The sequence below is a fragment of the Lathyrus oleraceus genome, chromosome 5 (genome assembly GCF_024323335.1).
Source record: "Lathyrus oleraceus cultivar Zhongwan6 chromosome 5, CAAS_Psat_ZW6_1.0, whole genome shotgun sequence".
In the NCBI taxonomy this organism is placed as follows: domain Eukaryota; kingdom Viridiplantae; phylum Streptophyta; class Magnoliopsida; order Fabales; family Fabaceae; genus Lathyrus; species Lathyrus oleraceus.
The window spans coordinates 588,391,584-588,395,557 of record NC_066583.1 but is presented as its reverse complement, the minus strand read 5'-3'; positions in this window follow the sequence as shown (position 1 = coordinate 588,395,557).

Sequence of the window (3,974 nt, the reverse complement as noted above, 5' to 3'; positions counted from 1 at the left end):
GCCATTTGCTTTGCATGGTTATCGTACGTCTGTCCGCACTTCAACAGGGGCAACCCCTTTCTCTCTTGTTTACGACATGGAGGATGTGCTCCCAGTAGAGGTGGAGATCCCATCAATGAGGGTCTTGATGGAAGCCAAGTTGACTGATGCTGAATGGGTTCAGAGTCGTTATGACCAACTGAATTTGATAGAAGAGAAGAGATTGACTGCCATGTGCCATGGTCAGTTATATCAACAAAGGATGAAGAAAGCCTTTGATAAGAAGGTCAAGCCTCGTGTGTTCCGAGAAGGTGACCTTGTGCTCAAGAAAGTCTTGTCTTTCGTGCCCGATTCCAGGGGCAAGTGGACTCCAAACTATGAGGGGCCATATGTTGTTAAGAGAGCTTTTTCAGGCGGTGCTATGATACTTACAACTATGGATGGGGAGGATTTCACTCGTCCTGTGAATTCATATGCAGTCAAGAAATACTTCGCCTAAAAAAATAAAAACAGAATAGCTTGCTAAGTTAAAAACCCGAAAGGGCGGCTTAGGCAAAAATGAGCGTCTCGGTGGATTGAAAACCCGAAAGGGCGATCCAGGCAAAAGTTAGAGACATAAAAAATGAATATGTATCCCGCTAGATTGAGCACCTCAACCTGGGGCAATCTAGGCAAAAATTAGGGATTTGGCAAGTAACTGCATCTTGACAAGACTTTATTCTACAAATTGTCATCTGTCAGAGATTCTCGCTCAGTCATCGTCAACTGAAGCTTCAAATACATCAGATTCAGAGTTGGTGGAGAAATGGTCATTATGTTTAATGTAGCCCTTTTCCAATATATATCACCAATTTCAAATTTGTAAAGATCTATGGAGTCTCGCCGTTTGCAGACTACCATTCCATCAAATAAATTTGAGCCTTTATCCAATTATTTTGCACTCTTACTTGTTTCTATTCAACAAATGTTTTGCATGTTTTAATTGAGAAATATCATTGTTTTAAATAAATAAATTTTTCATAATGTGTTTTAAACAAAGTGAACATTCACAATGATGAAAAGATACTTGGGATGTCTTCAGTGCTCTCCCAAAGATGGTATGATTCCCAACAGGGTGAGACATTTGATCCTATTACCAACATGATTGTATTCCTCTTTCGGAGCCTTTTCGCGTTTTTCCTCCCGAGCAGAGTGGTTGGTAAAGGTATTCATCTTTCTTTCCTTCAGCGGAGTAGTGATCCTTCCTCCTCGGTGGACGTGATTTCTCCGGAAGTGCGATATGTGGGGGTGACCCCGGAGACTTCTGATTGGTGGTTTTTCCCCATAGAGTTCCATTATCCCCTCTGATAATTTCCCTAGTAAAGTTGCTTCCGCGGCGGATTTTATCCATATGTGGCCCCTGTCCCCGGCTGGGATGACTGATGCTCGTTCCCCTGCAGAGATCTTTGTTTCCTGGTATCTTTGGTCCCCATCAGATAGGATATTCTCCTGTGGGTCTGGTTTTCTCTCTCGAGATGTAGTACCGGATGTTTAATTTTTTGGACCTGTTGACGTTAGATATGTCTGTTTTGTCAACATTCATCATACATAAACCACACATATATGCATAATTTCAATATTCAAATATTCATGTCGCATTATTTGCCTAAATACCTTCGTTTGTTGTCTCCTGCTATTTGGTGATACATATTTCACCAAGCAGACGTTGGTGTCTGATCTCCCCATGTAGAGTCGGTCCCATAGGCAGAAAGCATTTATCCTTTCTTCCATACTCCCCACTGAGTTATGTCCTCGTGGATGATTGTTGTTTCTGTTTCCTCCCAACATATATATTGGGATGAAGTCCCCCCTGAGTTATATCCTCATAGGGACGAGTCTTGTTTCATCGTGCCTCTCTAGTTTGTTCCTAGATTGGCTTCTCGTGATTTTCCCTGCACTTCCCCGTAGTTTAGATGAATGATTTCTCAGTAACCAGTAATTGTCCATCTTTTCCCCGACTGAAGTCTGTGGCTTTCTACCCTCATACCGGTAGTTATAAGTCCTATTGCTGTGGTTTTCTACCCTCATACCGGTAGTTGTAAACCCTATTTCTATACCCTTGCAGAGTTACCTTATTTTTGTTCATCCTAACCGATGACGGTTACTCTTCCGTGGTTGTCTACCTAGTATTGGTAGATGTAATCCCCTCTTTGACGGTTATCTTTATCCAATATTTGGCATTGATATTCCTTCACCCCTTGAGTATGTCTCCCAGTAACGGTGATATATCTCCCGGATCATTGCCTTCGTCAATGTATCCCCAGCGAGTCATCTTTCATTTACCGATTGCCGGTAATGATTTTTCCCCCTTTGATTTGGTCATCATTTTTATACCTAGTATTTGGTATCCCGATGCCTTTTCTTTCGGTCGATTTATCCTTTATTAACCCAGTAACCGGTTGTGGATAATCTTCCATGCGAGTATATTATCTACGTTCTGACGGTAATAGATAATCTATATCATGCGCTCTTTGGTCGAAGCCTTCTGCTCTTCCCCAATCGAGTAAGATTCGTATCCCCTTTGCAGAGTCGAATGCCCATCCTGTAATCGAGTTTGCTTTTAGCCCTCTTTTGGATGATGAGTGTCTTGGAAATATTCCCCAATTCACGCTTAGTCGGTCACCTATTATATGCCCAGTAACCGGTATCCCTAGTGTTCCTCCCTTCTGATCCCTATTATGACTTTTGTCCCTGTGGAGTCAGATTTCCCTGAGTCGAAATATACCTTCTAGGTTTTCCTCAGACGATTTTTGGATGTTTGATATCTCTCACCCTTATACCGGTCTTAGATATTCATTCTCCCTGAGCGTGTTGTTCTTTCACCCTTATACCGGTGTTTCGATCACATGTCTCCTTGAGCTTATTACCCAGTAACCGGTAATACCTCATCCTGTTGTTTCTCCAGGTGAGTCCTATTTGGACCTTCCCCATTGAAGTCCCTTAGAGGATTTTCCCCATTTGAGTCCGGATTTTCTTCCGAAGTATCCTTTGTGGATAGTTTTGCTGTATTGGTAGATTCCCTAATACATGCACCTCTGAGTCAGCTCAGGTCTTTCCATTGATTTATTTTCATGGAACTCTTCTCCTGTCTGTCGCAACCTGAAAAATACAGTGCCCAATAAAAAAACAACCGGCGAAAGAAAAAGACAGAAGAGTCGCCACCATGCGTTATTCATCCCAAAGGAGGGAAAGGAAACACTCGAAGTAAACCTGAAAAAGGAAAGAACAAGACGGGGTCTCGCAATCAAATCTTGGGTTCGGGAGTCGGTTATGCGAAGAGAAGGTATTAGCACCCCTACACATCCATAGTAATCTACGGGATCCACTTTTGTGATTCTTGTCTAAAGGGTGTGGGTTTAACTAATGTACTATTTACTAAAAAAGGGTTAGAAGGAAATGACTCGCGCGGATGTCGCATCCACTGCATACGTATCTCATCTGAATATGAGAATCAGAGTCTTCGTAGCTCGGCTGACCTATGGGTTGGGGGATGTGTGCTCGCTAAGACATCGCGTCTTATGCCTACGTATCTCATCTGGAATGAGAATCAAAGCAAGTCGTAGTTCGGCTAACTACGGGGTTATGAAGTGGGTTTTGGATGAACGACGTTACTACGCAATCTACCGGATGCTCGACCTTTGGAGACTTACTCACCTGTAGTAGAAGGAGTAAACGTGTGTTATGGAGAAGAAAAATCAATGAAGGGTTTGTTTGCATTGTAGGAACGCGCATGCAAAGGGGTAATGAGGATAAGACCTCATAGCTCTTAACCCTGGACAAAGGAACCTGCATAAAGTAAACACAAAAACATTGCCTCCTATCGAGGTCTTCCAGCTAGGAAAGTAGTAAAATGCGGGAAAAATGTAAAAGTACCACGCGGATAAAGATCCGAAGTAACAGTAATTAGAGGAATGGGAAACCCTGAGATCCTTCCAAGCTAACATCATCAAAGAAAG